Source organism: Lupinus angustifolius, unplaced genomic scaffold (genome assembly GCF_001865875.1).
Source record: "Lupinus angustifolius cultivar Tanjil unplaced genomic scaffold, LupAngTanjil_v1.0 Scaffold_5_154, whole genome shotgun sequence".
In the NCBI taxonomy this organism is placed as follows: domain Eukaryota; kingdom Viridiplantae; phylum Streptophyta; class Magnoliopsida; order Fabales; family Fabaceae; genus Lupinus; species Lupinus angustifolius.
In genome coordinates, this window is record NW_017717366.1 from 1 (window position 1) to 22,322 (window position 22,322).

Sequence of the window (22,322 nt, forward strand, 5' to 3'; positions counted from 1 at the left end):
TAAGATCTTAAGAAAAACATGCTTAACTTGGCAAATAAATTAAGTAGTACAACTACGTCTTAGTTTATTTTTTTAAGTGTTTGAGACAAGTAATTTTTCATGACTTGAAATCAGTGTTTAGGAGATCAATCTAACAAGAGCATTAAGAACTTCTTAAACAAATAAAATTAACCAAAGCACCAACTTGAATGATTAAAATTCAAATGAAATTATAATGAAGAAACAAATACAAACATACCATAATCCAAATGAAAGTTGTAGGAGCATTAGCCATCCATCTAAAGATTAGATGCTTTAAGTTCCAAAATAGGATACAAAATCATATTTTTGCACCTATTTTGCCAACTCCATTCTCCTCTTGAACTACATGAAAAACTACTCTAAAACTAGCCTAAAAACTACCTAAAATGAGAGGAAAGTATTGAGGAAAGAAGAGGAAGAAACTAGGAAGAATTTAGAATGTATGTACAATGTTTACAAATGAAAATTTCATGCATTTATATAGGCCAAGGTGCTGGGCACTCAACTGCCCTATTTGGCAGCTAAGCAGTTGGCCATTGGCCCCTATGAAGAGCCATTTTGGCCCCTACTTGACCCCTATGGTGGGCTAGGTTACATGCATGGTAACACCTCTTCCTTCTTGTCATAGCCTTATGTCATCCATGAGGTCATGTTCCTGGCCTTCAAGCAAAGAAAAAGTAGGATGTTCCATGAGTTGACCTAGCTTTCTTCAAAATTGGGTTTGCTGTCTAGGTCATCCAGGTTAGACTAGTCCATGCTGAGCACCAGCTTGGTCCACGCTGGGCGTGACCTGGTTCCAGCTTGGCGTGGACCTGGCTGTCCTGGCCTGGTGCTTAGCTGACCTGGCTTGGTGCTTGGCCGACCTGGCCTGGTGCTTGGCTGACCTGACCTAGTGCTTAGTGCTTGACTGGTCTGGCCTGGTGCTTGGTGCTTGGTTGACCTGGCCTGGTGCTTGGTGCTTGGCTGACCTGGCCTGGTGCTTGGCTTGGCTGGACAACTTTGTGCTTGATTTCTTCATGGTGAAGCAACCTTTTTTTCTTTGGTTTGTTACTTGATTTTTGTTGGTTGCTTGGCACTTTTGGGCTGTTTTCTTTAAGTTAAGGTAAGCATTTGATTTTTGCAAGTTGCTTGGCCTACCTTAACTTAGGTTTCTTCAAGACGAAGTAAGCTACCTTTCTTCAAGGCTAAGTAACCAAATTAAGCACATAGCATGCCATGCATTAACTTGATTACTTTTAGCAATTCATTTTGAGCTTTTGACTTGAATTTTGGCTTGAATTCTTGTCCATCTTTGAATTTATTTTTTAATATTCAATTTCCTACAAAACTCAAAGAAAACTTGGACAAGAATTCACCTAAAAAGTGTTAATTTAAGTTGGTTTTCTACAATTTTCATAGGATAAGTGCCATAAAATGATGGTGAAAAGTGTATACTTTTTGCACTTATCAATGTCTAGTCATATAACTTGAGCAACCAGAATTAATATACCAGATATCATTGTTCTTGCTAACCTGACTTGTAACCATCATGAGCAAGAAAGGTTGATCATCATTTTTTATCTCAACTTCTTCTTTAGCCATGTGTGCTTCATTGTGTTGTCTGCTTCTGTTATCACATTGGCTAGGAGAAGCTTTGCATTCATTTGATAAGTGGCTAATTTTGTCACAATTGAAGCACTTTATCTTCTTCATATCCATTGCCTTTCTACCTCATCTCCATTGATTGAATCCTCCTATCTGATTAAGCCTTCTGATTTATCGATGTCCATTCTTTCTTGATCTCTTTGTTTAAGATTCTTGAAATTTCCACTTTTGAAATTTCTTCCTCGAAATCCATTTCTTCCACCAAAGCTCCTTTTACTTGTGTGACCTTGTAAAGTCTGCTCAACAGGTCTTTCTGTGGATCTTTCTATGAGCCTTTGCACATATGCCTCAAGAGAACCTTGAAGATCCTCAACCTTCATTTCTTCTAGTCTTTTGGATTCCTCAATTGCCACTACAATGTGGTCAAAATTTGGATATAAGGTACAAATGATCTTCTCAACAATGGATTGATCAGAAATCTTTTCTCCACAAGTTTTCATTGCATTTGTATGAGTGACAATTCTATTGAAGAATTGAGTCACCTTCACATTTGCATCCATCTGAATCAATTCATATAGTCATCTTAATGTTTGTAATCTCACATTCTTCAACTGTTCTGCTCCATGATTGCATGCTTCAAGAATCTGACATGTCTCCTTCGAATTTGTACCACAAGATATCTTCTCAAAGTATGCTTCATCCACACATTTGTTGGGTCCCACATATAATCGATTAATACCACATATAATCGATTAACTCGTTCTATAGACAATCGGTTAACTAAAGAACCTAAAAGATTATTCAGTTCTTATTCTATGAAAAACAGATTTCTTTGATCTCCAAGAATACCAAGATTTAACTAAACTTATATGCATTCTTATAGATGATTAAGAACAGTAAATGCACAAAATAGAATATGCAAATAACTCAGAATAATATGCATGTCAAGTTAAGTACATCATGTAATACGAAAATGTAAAGAGTTAAGGGTTGAGAAGAATGAGACACGACTTTTATTTTGGTTCGTTTGCGGGTCCACTTACAAACTACATTCAGGCCTCCCTTTCTGATCTTAGGAGATTTTTCTTCACCATGGAATATTATTGTTTCTTACAAACATAATTCCAATACAACATGCAAGAATTCCCTTACTGGATCCATTGAGCCCTAAACTTGATTTGACCACTCAACTCGCCTACTCAGATAGCAACACCTTTCGCGATTTTGGACGCAACCAATTTCTCGCTCTACCCAAGACTTCTTGCCTTGTGAAGACAACCACTAATACCTAACCACAAATAGGATTTTCCCAAACCAATTCTCTAGCAATGATGATACTAAACACGCCAAGAGAATATGTTTTTAACAATGTCTAAAAACTTATCAAGTTATTGATGAACCAATGTGTGCAGAATATTCACTCTTATAGAATTCAAGAATCCTTCTACAAATCTCACAAAACCATAATATAAAAAATGTGAGATGCAAGGATTCTTTACAAAAGATATAACAATTAAGCTCTTTGGAAATCTTTCTAAAGATTCTCCCTTTTCTCTTTTTCAAAAGAACACTTTGAAAATCTCTCTAAAGATATGAAAGTGAAAGAGTAATGATTTTCAGAACTTCGTGAAATCTCTCTATTTTTCGTTTTTGTTCTAACCTCTATACGAATGTATGTTATCATGCAATATGGAAAAACTTGGGTTAATATACAATTCTATTTTCTGCTGTATATAATCGATTATCATTATATTTAATCGATTAAACTCATACTTAATCGATTAAACTCATACTTAATCGATTAATGGGTTCCCAAGATTTCAATGCTTAATCGATTAAAAAACTCTTAATCGATTAAAGGTTTTTGAAAAAGATATTTCAATGTGATATAAACCTCCTACATGATTTGTAAAAGTATGATGCATGACTTTGAACGTTGTATGATTTAAAACTTTTTTAAATGTATCAAAATCATATGATCATGTATTTATGCATGTGCACCTAAATCATATATGTATGTGTGCATGTCTCATTATAGTTATGATTGATTTTAGCTTGTGAGACTTCCATTAGGATTCGATCTATCCTAGACTCTTTCTAAGCAAACATCTTAAGACCTAATAAACATATAAAAACACTTAGCTTCTAGATCTTCTTGAATGTTTTAGCTTGTGTGAACTTGAGTCTTGACTTTGTTGTTTGTTGATTTGTTCATTCCTTCAAGCTTATCCTTGATATACAATCTTTGTTGTCGATATTTGTCTTTATCAAACTCTATCTTTCATCAACCTTTGTCTTCATCAAAATCTATGTGATGCATGCTTGCATACACAATCTGCTCATTGATGCATGCTTGCATTTTCAATGTTGATATAGGAGGAACATTACCTTGCAATCATTCTTCTTGTTCTCCTTATATACCTTCATTTTTTCTTCTGTTGTACCTTCAACAAGGGTTTAAAAACCTTGCTCAACAATATCATCTATATCTTGATACCCCGTTAGCGTCTTCATTTTCACTCTCCATCAGTTCCAATTCTTGTCATCAAGAATTGGAAGATTTGCTTGGAAATTACCACTATTTTGTTCCGTTATTTTCGAAGATGATTAATGAGGGTGAAGGTGTGTTCTTGGATTTTTTTCATCTTGCTCTGACACCAGTTTTGTTGAAATAAAAGAAGTGAAGAACGAATTGAATGGTGAGTGACTTAAAGAAATGAATGGAAAATAGAATGAAGACAAAAGAGATGAATGAATGAAACCAGAAGGAAAAATGATGGCAGAGGTGAATATGTGAGAATTATGCATAGAGAAAATTGTAGTTGAGAGAAATGAATATCAATAAGTTTCTATTATTGTGTATTAGTTACAAAGTGATAATTAGGAATTACTTTTTATAGAAACCCTTAACTAACTTAATTAAATTTTGAATTACATCTTTTAATATTTTGGACATTCAAAAGAAGAAGAAAACTCGTGCTGATGTCCATTATGATTTTCAAGATGAGGGAATAAGAAAAGAAAACCTTCATCCAAGGGAGATTGCTAAAGAACATCGAAATTTTATAAAAGCACGTTTCTCAATCATTCTGAACGACGTTTTTTTTTGGAGTTACAAAGGCCGTCAAATTACCATGTGTATGGATCCTCTCTATTAATGAAAAGGTAAATCCTTAAAAAGTGAAAGAAAATCTAACCTATAATGATATATTTAACCTTTTACATATAATATAATGATATTTTTGTCATTAAAAACGTAAGGAAATTAGAGTATTTGTCCATATATTAGTGGAGATTATCCCTATTCAAGTGGGCAGAGATCAAATGTCTTCGTTTCTGTCTCAATTTCCTGTCCCGATCCAATGAGAAACTGTCACTAAATTAAAAAGAAAATTCTAAAAATTATAATTAACATTTTTATATTATTTGGATGAACCTAATTTATTTAAGACATGAGAACATACTCGTTTTGAGAACAAAGGACATGTAGGATATGGGAGTGCATCAATTATTTCAAAATGCACTCACGTTGGTGATAAAAAGATATCTAATCACAAGAGACATGATGTACATTTCATGTTAAACTACTTGTTCAAATAGCAATAAAAAGCACAGCACAATGCTTAATGCAGTAGCATAACCCACTAATTCTTATCGGTTCCTTCTTTGCTCAACGTTATCCAGGTGCAAGATTTGAATTATTAGAAGTGGATTTTGGAGAGATTCTTTGTCAGTTGGATATGGTTTTTCCTTCTAGTTTCTTTCACATAATGGTTTATTTTTCTATTCATATGCTAAATAAAGTCAAATTAGGTGGTCCTGTTTAATTTCGATGGATATATCCCACCAAAATATACTTATGTGAGATTAAGAATTATATCTGACAAAGCTGATCAAGAAGGTTCTATTGCTGATAAGTATTTGGTTGAAGAAGCTAAAATTAATTGCAAAAAATTGTAAAGACATTTGCAAAAAAAATTGTAAAGACAAGGTTGCATAGAAAGAGTTAGAATTATGATAATAGTTATTCACTTGAAGTAACCCATTTTCTCTAGATTTAAAATCAAAGGTTCATGTTGATCGATATATCCTATTCAATTGTGATGACATTGAAATGTACATTACTTACTGCATAGCTTTTTCACATCCAGGTATCTACCAAATATAAGATTTGATGTCTCAAATGATGTCCCAAACTATATCTCACACCAATGAAAATATGTGCAACTAAAAAAATTAAATATTCATTATTTTTTTTATATTTTTGTTTTAATATCATTAATCTGAGACATGGTTTATAAGATTATTTTGAAACAATAAATCATTGTCTATCTACTAAACCTATTTTAGATTTAACTTAACAAATAATATTATTGTCTTTGTAAAGAGCATGATGACAGTGTTAATACTAAGACTGAATAATGAAAGTGGACAAAATTTTGGTGAATGATTTACAACTAGTGCTCTCAAAGATAATGTGTCATTATAACTTTAAAACTCTCTAGAGGTTCAAATTTTGTTAGAAAGAGGTATTCATGTTACCTCATTAATGGATATCGGTTCGATACTATTGGGTTTATCGAAGTGTGAAGTCTCACATTGGATATGTGGGAAGAAGTGAAAGAGATTATAAGTAGAAATGGCTCATGAAACGAACGCCTTAAGTCTTACTTGTGGCTCTTTGCTCTTCACATACCCCTCTAACAATGGAACTCCCTAGTGATTGGAGGCTCCCCGATTGCAGTCTGGTCCAACAAGTGGTATCAGAGCCGATAGTTCGGCTGAGACATAGTGGACTTAAGAGGAAGTGGACCGGAAAGTGTGTGATACCCACAATTGAGGAGGACATTGTTGGGTTTATTCAAGTGTGGAGGCTCACATTGAATATGTCGGGATGAGTGAAAGAGTTTATAAGTAGAAAAGGTCCATAAAACTAATGCCTTAAGGTTTTGGTTCAAGACGTGGTTTCTCACTTGTGGCTCTTCGCTCTTCGCATACTCCTGTAACAATGGAACTCCCTAGTGGTTGAAGACTCCCCAGTCGTAGTCCGGTCCAACCGATACTATGAAACAGTGATTTAAATTGTGGACTATATCACCTGATGTTGCCACAATATTACGGTTGCCACAATTACACTGCAATTGTGGTATGACTCTGAATCACAATGATGCACTCACATTGGACCGCAACGCAACCACATTGGTCTGCATTTGGACAATATTGGGCCACATCGAACCGCATCAGGCTGCATCGAATTCAAAAATATATTTTTAATCACAAAATAATTCACACTACAACGACCACAATCCACATTGTAACGGTCGCAGTAACCATAATCGTAGTAACCATAACTGTTATCATAAACACAAATGTAATCGCAATTTAAAAGACAGTTATGAAACGAGATGCAAAACTCAAAACTTTGGTGTAATATTAGTTTCAATGATTCCAAGCTTTGCTAGCTCCAAGTATTAAAATCCTAAGACATAACCCATCACTTATTATGGAGAAATTAATGATATAATTGAGTTAGACTACTATGTTCACTTCAACTTTGTGTTGTTCAAGTGTGATTGGTTTGAGGTCAAAGAAGACATTGTAACACTATTCAACAATCAACAAGTAATTAACTTAGAGGAGAATAAATTGGTAGTAATCACAACAATAAGTAAAGATTCTGCACTTTATTTAGCAATAAGGATTCTAGAACATGTTACTAGATCCAAAAGTACAGAATTATACTTGCAGTAATGGAATGGAACTGGTATAGAATATTAGAGTAAGATGGGATGAGAGGAGAATATCAGAGTAACAAGGTAAGAAAGGACAGAAGAAGAAGAAGAAGAAGAGATAATTTTCTACATCATTCACACCCAATTCACTCTCATTGGCTGATTATATTCTTTTTCTTTCACTATCTTTACACAAAATCCTGCAGCAGAGAATTTGGTTGCTTTTCACGTGAGTTGTGCCTACTCGCCACGTGTCCATTTGCTCTAACAAACTTTGGCTTTTTCTTCTTTTGGTAGTGCTCTTTATCATGGTTTGTTACATTACTTCCCCTGTTAAAAACAACCTTGTCCTCAAGGTTTAATGTAGGATAATGTTTAACCATTGTACAAAATCCTCCCAAGTTGCTTCAGTATTATCGTGTCCTTCCCATTGAATTAAGACTTACAACACACGATGGCCTCCTTTTAGGATAATTCTTTGATTCAGAACATGAGCAGGTTGTAATGTTGGACATTGATTGTCAATGAGTAGGGGCAGAGGAATGTGTGGAATTGTTTCATCGCCTTTAAAAGCTTTCAATTGTGACACATGGAAAACAGAATGGATTCGTGCATTGTCTAGAAGTTGTAATTTGTAAGCAACTGAACCAATCATGTCTAATATGGTAAAGGGACTAAAATACTTCATACCAAGGTTATGATTCTTCCGAAGGCTCACTGAGTGTTATCTGTAAGGTTGGAGCTTCACCCAAACCTTGTCTCCAACACTAAAATTCATGTCAAGCCTTTGTTTGTCAGCCTGTATTTTCATGTGTTGTTGAGCTCGGTGCAGATTATGTTTCAATTGAGTCAATAACATATCCCTTTCTTGCAAATTATTATGGATACTTGAGCCATCAGAGCTATTTGAGTTGTATCTAGTTAAAGTATGTGGTTCTTTGCCATAAACTGCTTGAAATGGTGTCATTTTCAAGCTATTATGGTAGGATGAATTGTAGCAATATTCAGCCCATGGTAATGCAGTAACCATGTATTTGGAGCTTCAAATGTGAAACATCACAAGTAGATTTCCAAGCATTAATTAAGCACTTCAGTTTGTCCATCGGTCTATGGATGATATGTTGAGCTCATTGCCAATGTTGTGCCTTGCAGCTTGAACAATTGTTGCCAGAATTTACTAGTGAACACTTTATCTCTATCACTCACAATAGATTTTGGCATACCATGTAACTTGACTATAAAAGCCATGAAGATTTCAGCAACGTGCATGCTTGTATAATCAGTTTTCAATGGATGGAAGTAAGCATCCTTAGACAATCCATCTATCACCATAAACATCATTGTGTATCTTTTTTAGGGAGGCAAGCCTGTGATAAAGTCCATTGCAACATCTTCCCAGATCTGATTAGGAATAGGCAATGGTTGTAACAGCCCACTAGGATGTGAGTTCAGGTGCTTAGCTTGTTGGCAAATGCTGAAATTATGTACAAATTAGTGAATGTCTTGCTTCATATTAGGCCAATAGAATTCAGCTTTGACTCTAGAAGTTGTTCTAGCAATTCCTGAGTGACCACCAATGGGAGAGCTATGATACTCCTTTAATATTTGTTGGATGAGCTCTGGCTTTGAGGGAACTACCAACCTTCCTTTCTAGTAAAGTAAATGGTCCCTCTATGTAAAAAACTCATTAAGTTGTTGATTAGCCTCACATGTTTGTAACAGGCATCTTTCAACTCTTGTAAAAATGTAGGTGTTAGGGATGACCAAGCCATGTTAGAAGATCTTGAAAGAAAAGTGCAGGGATGTTATCTTTGTCTGGTTTATATTCAATTTGGAAATCATAACCCAGAAATTTGTGTAGCCAATTATGTTGCTCTAGAGTTTGAATACTTTGATCAGTCAAATGTCTCATGCTTTTCTAATGTGTCTTGGAAATAAAGTGATGGCCCAATAGATAGTGTCTGAATTTGGCTAAAGCTTCTATAATGGCATACAACTCCCTACAATAAGCTGACTGTTTCTACATCCTGTAATTCAACTTCTTGGAAAAATAAGCAATAGGATGCTTGCTTTGGCTCAAAACTACCCCCACACCAGTCACTGGTGCATTAGTTTCTAATGTGAATGGCTGCTGAAATTTGGATAGTGCTAGCATTGGTGCAGTAGTGACTAGTGTTTTTAACACATTGAAGGCATTTTGTGCTTCTATTGACCATGCCAAAACATCTTTCTTCAGCAAATTAGTCAATGGATTTGATATAGAGTCATAATTTTGGATAAACTTCCTATAATAACTAGTGATGCTTAGAAATCCTCTTAGTTGCTTGATGTTCCTAGGTTCTGGCCACTTTATTATATCTTGCACTTTAATCATATCCATAGACACACCCTGGCTAGAAACAGTGTGACACAAGTAATCAACATGTTGTGTGCCAAAACTGCATCTGTACAATTTGGCATACAAAATATTGGCTTGCAGTGTTTGTAAAACTACTTCCAGATCATGCAAATGTGAAGACCAGCTTAGGCTATACACCAAGATGTCATCAAAAAATACCAGGACACACTTTCTTAATAATCTTTGAAACACTTGATTCATTAATTGTTGAAATGTAGCCGAGGAATTAGTTAGGCCAAAGGGCATGACCAACCACTCCTAATGTCCTTAATGAGTCCTGAATGCAGTTTTGTGTCTATCATTCGGCTTGACCAATATTTGACGATAGCCAGACCTCAAGTCTAATTTAGAGAAAAATTGGGCACCAAATAGTTCATCCAATAATTCATCCACAATTGGCATTGGAAAGTTATCCTTAATAGTGATGCCATTTAATGTCCGGTAGTCTATGCAAAATCTCCAAGAACCGTCTTTATTTTTCACCAAAAGAATAGGTGATGAGAGTGGACTCGTGCTAGGTTGGATGATGCCTTCTTGTAACATGTCATACACCATTTTCTCAATCTCAGATTTTTGGCTGTGGGCATATTGATAAGGCTTAACCTTAACAGGGTAGCTACCATCCAACAAGTGTATGGCATGATCTTGTGATCATTGAGGAGGTAGTCCAATAGGTTTGTTAAACATCTTTCTGTAAGCATGAAGCAATATGGCCAATTCTAGGGCCATATTCTGAGTGATGGCAGCAAAGTCATCTTGGCCAGCATTGTGTTCTTGAACTTGTACAGTAAACAACTCGTCAATTGCATCAGTGTGTTGCATCCTTTTAATTTGATGAAATGAAGATGCTTGGGGTAGTTGTGGTTTATATCCCTCTATGGTAATGAATTTACCATTAAGCAAGAATTTGAAAACTAATGAGTTATAATCAGCAACATGAGGGCCTAGTGTGGCTAACCAAGCTGCTCCCAGAATCAAATCAGCCCCTACCACAAGAAATAGGTAAATCGGGACCTGCAATTTATAGCCCTGAACTTCAACCATTAATGCATGAATGATGCCATCAGCAACCATAGAATGGCTATTTCCAACCATGACCCAAAACCCGGGGTGCAGGTTCCACTAATAAATTTAGAAACTGTGCAATTCTTGGCTGCAGAAAATTATCTGAACTTCCACTTTCTAGGAGTATCTTGATGGGATAACCATTGATTGTGCCTTGAAACCTTAAGTTCCCTACTCCACTTATACCTTTTAGTGCATTAAAGGATAAGTGATGATGAACATCTGTGTGAATTGTTGATGGTTCACTTAATTCTATCCCATCCATATGCTCCACTAGAACAGGCTCATCATCTGTTTGTAAAACCATGAAGTGCTTATTAGGACATCTATGTTTGGGAGTGAATTTTTCATCACAAGTGTAACATAGTCCTTTTTCTTTGAGGACTTTCATTTTTGTTTGAGTCATTTTTTTATTTCATTGGTGGAATTGGTTGGAAAAGAAGACTAAGGTGGTGTTAGGAGTGGTAGTTGAGAGTTGTAAATTTTTGGGTATGGAGGATTAGTGTATGTCAGATATGGTTTGTAATTGTGTTTTGGTTTTTGATTGTATTTTTCCTCAAACAATTTGGCTAGTGCTACTGTTTTCAGTAACGTCAAAGGACATTGAGCTACCACCTCTCTTTTGATATTTAAGGTCATTGATAAAACAATCGAATATATCATCAGTACTTACCCCATAAACTCTATTTGCGACGACATAAATTCTAGATAATAGTCATTAACAGAGGTTTGTTGTGCTAATTTGAATAGAGTAGATCTAGGACAATCATAAGGGGATGGGCTAAACTCCAATTCCAGAGCCTTGGTAAATGATTTCCAAGTTTGAAAGGGTTGAGTGCAAGTAATCATTTGGAAAAAAGGAACCACTTCCTTTTCTAAATGAATGGCAGGAATGGTGATTCTATATTCATGAGGTGTGTCATAGAAATAAAAAAAAAATTGTTCTACCTTAAATATCCATTGTAACACCTCATTAACATCAAATCTAAGAAATTCAACTTTAACATTCCTTACTTGAAATGGTGGTTTAGGCCATTTTGGAGATTCTAATGGAGGAGTATATGGTCCTGCGTTGTGATGTTTGATCAACTCCTTGAGCTCGTCCGTTGTAGCTTCTATCTTCTGCAAACGAGTATTGTTGTCTTGATCCCGTTTTTCCAAGAGACTAACAATTTGTTTCAAATCTCGAATATATGTGCACATCTCCTTCATTTGAGTGTTATCCGCCATTGTTGTAGATGAATGAGAGCACCAATGTAACAGTACTCAACAATCAACAAGTAATAAACTCAGAGGAGAATAAATTGGTAGTAATCACAACAATTAATAAATATTCTGCACTTTATTTAGTAATAAGGATTCTAGAACATGTTACAAGATTCAGAAGTACATAATTGTACTTGCAGTAATGGAATCGAACTAGTACAGAATTTTAGAGTGAGAGGGGATGAGGGAAGAATATCAGAGTAACAAGGTAAGGAATGACAGAAGAAGAGGGAATTTTCTACATCATTCACACCCAATTCTCTCTCATTGGATGATTATATTCTATTCCTTTCACCGTCTTTACACAAAAATCCTGCACCAGAGAATTTGGTTGTTTTTCACGTGAGTTGTGCCTAATCACCACGTGTCCATTTGCTCTAACAAACTTTGGCTTTTTCTTCTTTTGGCAGTACTCGTTATCCTGGTCTATTATAGACAAATACGGACTTATCTGTGTGTGTTTCAACAAAAATGACCAAAATGATCCTTTTGTAGTACCTCAAGTCTACCAATGCTATTATGTCCAAGACCCTTTTGATGAAAATAGGCATTATGTTTTTTTGTACTATTAATATTGAATTACTGGGAGTCTAGTATTGGAGAGGAGTTCATTTTCATCCTCTCATGATATGCAAGAAGTTGAAATGAAGAATATTCTGTTTTGAATGATACTTTATTCGACATCATGAACTAATTTTGATTTTCAAGAAACAAAATATTGATTTTCAAGAAACACTGTTTTTGTTTACTGCAATAGGACAAGTGAAATTTGTTCCACGTGAAGTTAGCTTACTGCTGCTTTTGAATATTCCAATTTACTTAGAGTCACTGTATTTCATTATTTGTCTTTATGCTAGTAATATAAAGTGGATTATATTTTATTCTTCAAAAATCTGATTTATTGTCACATTTTCCTCAACATAAACAAAAAAATGAATAAGGGATCAAACTTAAAAAAGAAGATGAGTGTAACACACAAGTGCGAACAAAGTACATGAAGTTTTTATTTACCTAAAGTAAGATCTAGTAAGGAATTGCTTAAGGCTATATTTGGGGGTATGAGAGTAAGGAAAGGAGAAGGATCAAATGACTAGGAAAGGGGAGGAATGAAAGGGAAAAGGAAGACAATTATCTCTTTTGTTTGGGAGTATGAAATTTAGATGGGAGAGTAAACTAATAATAATGTATATAAGAATATTTTTTATTTTATCTTTAAAAATATAATTATCAATGAGAAATAAAAAATAATATATAATTTTACTAAAAATATTTAAATATTTTGTCATTTTATTTTCAGAAAAACATCAATTTGTAAGAATTATAAAAATTGACACATGAGTTTCAAAAGATTGAAAAATCCTCCAAAATATTTCACTCTCCTTCGTTCAACTCCCAAATAAGGGGAGACTTTCCAAAACTATATTTTCCCCTCCCAAACTATACTTCCAAACAAAGCATAAGAATTTTCAAATAAATAAAAAGAATAAGGAACATAAATTTATGCTTGCATCCAAGGAACATTAATTCAAGTTATCCAACTTTACCGCTATTGGGCAAGCACGTAAAAATTCAAACAATTTGCTTCATCCAACCAAAAAGGGGTCTCGCATTGGTAGAAATACTCAAGCCAATGTTCAAGATCCAACAATGCAGTCCATTAAAAAACAAGTGCTTGACGGCGACAATTCAAAGACATAGCAACAATCTTTAGAAAGAGTGCATGAATATGACAGTTCCATGGCAAGGTAGTAATATTTGAAGAAGACAACGGCTACACATCACGATTCAAAAGCAAACCATCAACTTGTGGAAATGGTTGAGTGAATGTATCAATTTCATGGCAAGGCAGATACTTTTGAAAAGGACAGTGGCTACAAGAGACAAATCAAGTGCAAACCATTGGCTTATGGAAAGGTTAATGGGTGAAGGTGATAAGTCCATGGGAATGAAACAAAGTTTGAAAAGGACAATGACTACAATGAAGCTAAAATGCAGAAGAAAATGCAGCTAATCTCAACTAAGCTAAAATGTTCATTAACACTTGTAAATACCAAAATGGAAAAGATGTGGATGGAGAAACACAATTTATTATTGCTTATTTCATAATAACACCATTTTCTTCATTCAGGTCTTTTCCATTTTGAGTCACTCATCTTATATGCATATGTAATTAAACTCAAGATTTTATATTATTATTTTTTATTAGGATAAGTTTCAATTCCAGAAACAGCTTAATTTGTTGGACAAACATTTCGATTTGTTTGGAAAATAAAATCTACTAGAGTGTATTGTTATCGAAGAACTACAACATCGTCACAATTGAAAAGAAATGAAGAATTTTGTTGCACGAATATGAAAATGAGGTGAATACATGTAAAAATAAGGTTCAAGGAATGAAAGTACTTTTAGATATTACCATGCAAATGTTGCAGCCAATAAAAATAGTGCAACACCACTTTCTTCTACATCAACCAATTTTCCTAATCTTAATAATGTATAATTAGTGGTCCCTTTGATTAAGTCAATGATCTATTTTTTTTAAATGCATTAATATTGTGAATGTACAAAATAATTATGAATATTTCATTGTATGTTTAATCATGAGTCATATTTATGGTTCTTGATGTATGTGAAAATACATCTATTTAATCCTTATTTTACATGATTTTTTTATTATCTAAATTACTATTTTAATTCATCTTTGTTGCACTGTTGCTTATTTCATATCAAGCATGAGTAATTTGTTGTTTGACACATATTTAATGAAAATAGATTCAAATAAAGATCAATATAATGAAAGAAGTGATTTGATGATGGTGATCCACTTGATAGAGGATAAGATAATGCAAGACTTAAATTGGATTTAATCTAATTGAATATGATTGGCAAAGGTAAATCCAATTTTTAATAATTCAAATATTAGGAGAAAGTTTTATATGATTTCTCTTATCCTTTTGTAAGGGTTGAGACACCAAAATTATCCCATGAATAGATGCCTAATAATATCATGTAAACACACAATTTGAGTGAACAAAATAAGAGTTACATTTACTATTAGAGAATATGATTTGTGTACAATTTCCTTTATTCCTCAATAAAAGATCTTTCTACTTCTCTATTATCCATCAAGCTAGATTTTCCACCATCATTCTTGTGAGTGTCGTAGTTTTGTTATTAGAGAGCGAACTCATTGTTGGTTTGTAAGGGTTCTGTACACTGAGGTTGAGAGGAGTGAATTGGTGTGTGGTTACTTCAATAAATAAAAATTGCTTCTAATCACCCTTAATTGATTACTTGATCGACTAATCAAAGAGTTTTAAATACAGAATTACTGGATAATCCATTAACATGCAATTAAATATCAATAGTGTAGTGTTAATTTCGACTTAATCGATAATAGATAAATTATAATATAAACCAAAAAGTTGTATTTGGTTCAACAATGGCTTAATGATTCATGAATGACCAAATAAATTATGAAAACATAAATCTATCCAATTAAGCACAAAACAATTGATTATCAAATATCAATGTTAAAACTAAAAAAATATAGAAAGTAAAAATGTTTTACACCAGTGACATTATATTGGTTCACACTAAGAATGATGCTACATGAAGTCCCTCAATTGATTTGATAATTTTCACTATTGAGATATCACTTTGATACAAATAGATCAACAAATACTTGCATGTCTTTCTTCATAAGCTTGACCATAGTTGATTCCCCATAACCCCCTAATTCTTTGTATACCAAAATGAACATTATCTCCTAGATAGAGGATTCATCACCCCTAACTAATATCCTTTCTTGATATAGAGGGTGTCTCACCCCTAATAACAACTCTTTTCTTGTAAAAAGAAAACTAGAGCAACTTGTTATATCAAGAACACCTTCTTGTGCATATTACAACAATAACTAAACACTATGAAAAATTCCAATCTTTTCTCTAATCAAATTGATAAACTAAGATTAGAAAAAATATGAAGACTAGAGAAAAAGAAAGAATGTGATGAGCTTATATTTTCTTGAAGATTATCACAAGTTTTCTCTACTTGAGAAATATAAAGTGAATGTCGTTAAATTAAATTTGTTTATAACTGAACTATACTTGTGATAGAATCCCTTTTGAGAGGATTTTGAATTTGATTGTTGATCGTTCTTGGACGTAAGCCTTTTGATATGATTATGGAATTTGTACTTTGAATTTTTGTTTTGGACTTTTCTAGATTGTATTTTAGCCGTGTGTTGGGTTTGATGGAGATGTTGTGGTTTGGTGATTGGAAGGGAGTTTGGTCGTGGTTTATGAGTTGGAAATGTATAAGGTGAATGTGTTTAGCCGAGGAGTTTGATTTATGGAATGGATTTGTAAATGATGAAATTGGCTAGGTGAGTGTAGGGATTTTGGCCGTGGGATATAGGATTGTATTTGAGGATAAAAGAACTGGGAAAAGGTAGAAGGGTGAAGGCGCCACAAGTTTGGTTGCTTGATAAGCCTAAGGATTTTCGCCACAAGGAATAAGAACCTTGATAAGAAATGATCTTGGTTCAACCAAGAAACTAGGAGAATTCTCAACTAGCAAGGAAAGATTACCCAAGGTAAAATATGAAGTAGTACAAATAGGACTAGGGGAGTTCGGCTAAGCCTCATGTCCCATGTGAGCAATAGAGTAAATGTCATTGATTGGTTTCCTTATTCTAATTCCCCATGTGTTCTTTGTGCTAAAGGCAATGAATGAGTTGTTGGCCGAATCTTCTTGGTGTATACGTCCAAGTTCAAGTCTTGTGTGTTGATTTCTTCCTTTGTTACAAACATGGAAACAACTTATTGCCTTTGAATGCTTTTTCAAACGTGTGGCTTTTAATAAGGAAAGGAGTTATGTGGGTATCCTTTTGATTTGCACGCCTACCACATGCTTGATTCAAATAAGGAAGGTTTCCAATCTGAATTGATGAGTAAGGCAAGTTTTTGAATTCTGAATTCTCCTGCCTTGTTGAATCTTCATGCCACTCCCTATTAAGGAATGAAATTATAATGAGCCTTGTTTGAATTCTCACCCCTCCACTTGATTAGGAAACAAATATTTATGAGTTGATGACCCATTGAAGAGTTGCCATTCATATCCAAATCAAATTTGTGTCATGGGATTGTCTTGGCTTAATTATGGAAACCAATCAGCCTTGTGATTCTCGTCCACCTTGATTAGGAAACATATTGCCTTGCTTGATGATTGATGGATTGTTGACATATGGAAATCCTCAAGTGTGCTTCAAAATAGGTAAGGAATCATTGAGTCTTTATGGCCTTCAAGGAATGAATTCCCACGGCCAGACCAACAAGGAAAGTTCCTCCTTGCTTTGCACACCCCTCCAAGAAAGGAAAGCATTCATGCTTCCCTAGTCATATGTCTTGTTCCTAGATTACACCAGTCTTAATGCTATTTATTTCATTTAATACTTCGGCCACTTAAAGGTAAGAATGGAAATTAATAATTGTTCTTTGAATAAGGGAAAGAAATAACTTCTAAGCTACATGTGGGGATGATGATCCCCACTTTATTAAATAAAACCATAACATGCCTCATATAGCCCCTCCTTGGTCGTGGCCTACTTGGGTTATTTCTATGAAAATGGTGCAATGTATGGGCTTGATCTCCTTGTTAGGCTTTGTTGTTTCAGCCATTTCCTTCACTAATTGGTTGAGAGTTTGGTGGGCCTTCTTGGTTCTGGATCGGGTCATGGACCCTCCTAGCCCACTTAGCTATTCCTCATTGATGGGCCTTGGTGGGTTCATATCAACTTGTAAGGTCAAACAAGTCTTTTATAAAATTATTTTTCTGTTTCAAATAATTGGTTAGTCATAATCGATTATTGATTTGTTACAATCTCTTAATCAATTTTAGAAACGTAATAATCGATTAAATTCAGAAGTTTATCTCTATCATCACATATAATAATCGTAATTCAAATCAATAATAGAGATATATGTGTCCTAAGAAACTCTATCCATCATTAGATTTTAGATCTAGAGAGCATCAAATAACAAAATGTGATCTAAGATACACTACAAGAAAAGTTCATGTTAACCACACTTAAAGAGCCACACTAAATAGCCTGTGTCAAAATTAATGCACAAGCTCATACACTTGCCACTATTTGGGCCATGGCAAACAGAAAACACCAAAAAAACCCATCATTTTTTATTTTTCTTTCTCAAAACCCATTTCTTCATTTTTCTTTCTCCTTCTCCCTCTTTTCTTCATTTTTCTTTATCCTTCTCCTTGGTGGAAAATCACCCAAATCACTCAAATCATCCAAAATTTTCGTTTTAATTGTTGAAATTCATCTTCAATCTTTCAAATATGCTTCATTCGTTGAAATCCCTCCAAGTCCAGCTTCGTTCGTTCAAATCGCCCCAAATCCAGCTTCGTACGTTCAAATCGCCCCAAATCCAGCTTCGTACGCTCAAATCCAACTTCAATCTTCAATCTGTCAATTCAAATTCAATCTTCCACCGCTCAAATCCCGTTTTTGCATATTTTGGCTAAAAATCCTTCAATCATTATTTCAAGCCTTGTTATTTGTAGAGTTCCTTTTATGTCATAGCGTTGCTCAGTGTTTCACTTTATTAGAATAACTTGTTAACTTGTTCAACAGTTGTATTTTCAATCTTATAACTTTAAGTGTGTATTTTTGATGTAGATATAAATTGATTCTTAACTTACCGAGATTAGGATTGTGTGAATTTTATCAAGGTGTTTGAGCATTATTCCTCTTATTGATGACCATTTTCACATTGTTTTCCTTTTAATGTCATTATTTGAGTATCCATTGTGGATATTTGAAACTGATGTGCTTTCCCTACGGAAACTAGGAAGAAAAATGATTTGTTGTGTAGGATGGCACAAAAAAAAAACTTCACGTTTTGATATGCAAAAGTCAATTTCCTGAACAAGTCAATTTTTTTGACATCTCCCTTTTCAAATCATGTCTATAAAAGCCTTCAAGCTTGTTCAAATTCTCAAAACAAACACAATTTGTAAGTAACATCTAACTTCAATATTTTTATATAGCAAATGGCATTCTCACTTCCCTTTTGTGTGGTCTTCTTATTTTGCTTTAATGTTATGTTTTATCATTCATATTTAGGTGTTGAAGCTCGTTTTTCACCCATTACACCAATCTCTTATATTATTATCCAAAGGCTTTTGGACTCCATTTTCCTACACAAAGATGACACTGCATGTCCTGCCAAAAACTTCTATACCTATGAGTCTTTGATTCAAGCATCAAAATGTTTCCCTAGGTTTGGTAGTGTTGGTAGTTTAAGTATAAGGAAGCGTGAGATAGCTGCATTTCTAGCTCAAATATCTTATGAAACAATAGGTGGGTGGGCTACTGCACCTGATGGACCTTATGCTTCATGGAATAAGTTAGTCCTCAGAGTGTACTTATTTGACAAAGGTTTCTTGCATTGCCTTATGCCACTATGGATATCATAGTGCACTTTTTACTGACCTAGGCTCTCTTTCATCACCAATATGGGTTATTTCAATAATTATTTTTCTACTTGGTTGTTGTTACTTGTTAAAGAGTAATTTGCATCCCTTTTTTCATGCTCTTGGTATTGATCAATTTTATAAGTGATATGTAACACCTTCTCCAAGTGATCCTACAGTGAAGAAAGTTGCTGACAAACTAGAAAGTTTTGTGGCGAAAAATGGAAGGCATGAGGAAGTTTCTTGCCAAAAAATCATAGGGATAATATACCTTTCAAGTAAGTTCAGATTTAATTCATACCGTTACTTTATTGTGTAAATTATGGGGATCATTTGCTTATTGTTCTGAATTTCTAGCTTATGTAAATCTATTGTGTTTCTTAAATACAATTTTCATTTCATGAAAAATGTGTTAACTACAAATATAAATAAATATATATTCTCATTAGTGTTTAACATTCATGTTTACTTACCTATTTATTTTCTACCTGTAGCACTTGGAGCAGTATTTTCAGCTACAAATTCTATATGCACATTACAGGTACTGAATGTTGAGAAAGATAGGGGGATTTTGCCTTAAAATAGGTAGACGATAGTGTCTTAGTTTCATTCTTATGTTGCAAGTGCTTGATCAGAAGAAATGCCAAGCCTATGCAGTCTAGTCTTTGGTCAATGTGTTGTCGATGATGCCACATCTATGGTTCTTTTTAAAGGAATCAGAAACTGGATCTCTCACACTTCACTCCAGCCAACATTTTGCAATTCATCGACAACTTTTTATACTTATTCTTGACAAGCTATAGGTGAAGGTGCATATGTTATAGGTGTGAGGGCGTGGATGGGTGCTGATAAAGGTTTAGGTGTGACTTGTTTAAGTATAGACTTAGAAAGTTGAGGTTAAGGTTTGTATGACAATCTGGTTTTTTATTAAGTGCTAAAACTTTGTGTGTGTATTGTTTGTGGAGTATCATGATTCATAGAACAGAGTCACCCACGTTTATCGTCTCTTTCAGGATATAGCAATGGCTTTATTTGGTAAACTTGGGAATATACTAAGACATGCAGTAGCAAACCAAAAGATTAGTTCAGAAACTCGTTCATCCCAATCTATTTTGCAGGCTATATGCTATCATATGCTCCTAGTTCAAAGCTCTTTGTAGGAGGTGTGTTTGAACTACATTTTATAAGTTGCATCCATAATGTTCTTCAATTGTTTTTTAGTTAGTTAGTAATTATAATTTTTATATATGCAACTACCTATTGTCTGTCACAGGAATTTCATTTTATATTGATGAACAAAGTTTCAAGGAAGCCTTTTCAAAGTATGGTGAAGTTGTCGATGATAAATAGTTATAGTCTGCTTTCTTTCCTTTTTACCTTTTGTCAATAGTTTTTTCTGTTTGTTGTGGGGAACCAATGGAACTCTGTTAAACTCAGTTTCAGTAACAATTTCTCTTTAATTTATGCTCTTTGTAACAAGGATAATTATGGATTGTGATTTTGGTAGATCCATAGGATTCAGCTTTATCACTTATGCAGCTCAACTGAGGAAGCATCAAGTGCCATCTAGGCTTTGGATGGACAGGTAAAACATACTATTATTATTTTTTGAATAGAAATGGTTTTGGTGACTGTTGCAAAATGACATGTCATTGAATTTGTTGGATTATGCATGTTGTATATGTAATGCAAGTTTTGTTTTATTTGTCTGTCAGTGTTTTTTGCTTTATTTGTTGAGTTTGAAAAATTAAGAGTAATCCTCAGTTCTTTGTCCCTCTTAACCTTTTTCTCTGGTGAATTATCTATAACTTATATGTGATGTATGCAGATGACGGTGCATATGATGCTTGGTATAAATCCCATTTCATCCTCTGTTCTTGACAAAAGTTATAAATTGTGTTCCATTCCATGTCCAACAATATATATGTTCCATTCTTACTTATTAATAGGATTTAGACTTATGTTAAAAGCTTTTTGAGGTTTTAGACTTATGTTAAAAGCTGTAATTTTGGTTCATGTTCCTATTTGACTTGATAGCTATTACTTAAATTTATATTTGACATGTTGAAAGATGCAGTTACAACTTCCCTATCTAACAATTATATCAGATATGTGTACATTCTTCCTTAAACTATTGTTAGTTGTAAGCTTGTAGCCAATATCAATCTAATTGTTCATTTTCCTAGTATTACCTTTTACTATAACCTTCAACTAATATCGACATTTTTACTTATTAATAGGACAAAATATCAAAGTTGATTGCTTTTCTTAATAGTCTAACATTTTATTACTATTATTATAAGCTAACAAATATTTCATTTAATTTACAAATTTACCATTATTTATTGAATGTATAGATTGTTCATCACGACAAGAAGGTGTATAAAAATTGTATTTGAACAATTTGCCACGAGCTAATGTAGCCAAATCAGTTTGCTACGTATAGTTTTTGAATAACTTGCCACGGGAAAACTGTGGCTAAAAGAATTTAATCAACCAGTTAGCTACGGGTAAAACCATAGCAAAAGAAAACAAACCGTGCTAAACTAAATGTTACCACATTTTGAGAAACTGTACTTATAGTATAAACTGACCGTGGCAAATATTTAGCAACGCCCTCAATTGCAACAACAAGAGAAACTGTGGCAACAGAACTTTGCTACGGTTTTGTAGTGCACTAGCCACTGTTTTAACCGTGGCAAACAAGATTTTTTTTTGTAGTGATATAACCCGCATAAAGTATTGGGTTTCTTTAAGTA

At 34.0% G+C, this 22,322-nt stretch overlaps 1 long non-coding RNA gene across 1 annotated transcript; it reads right to left on the bottom strand.

Annotated features, from left to right (window-relative positions):
• Positions 1 to 9,660: 9,660 nt before the first annotated feature.
• On the bottom strand, positions 9,661 to 19,835 carry LOC109337363. The gene is made up of 3 exons (XR_002106441.1): positions 19,722 to 19,835; positions 14,520 to 14,525; positions 9,661 to 9,670 (listed from the first exon to the last, which is right to left on the bottom strand). It is a non-coding gene; the product is annotated as an uncharacterized LOC109337363 (long non-coding RNA).
• Between the last annotated feature and the right edge of the window lie 2,487 nt (positions 19,836 to 22,322).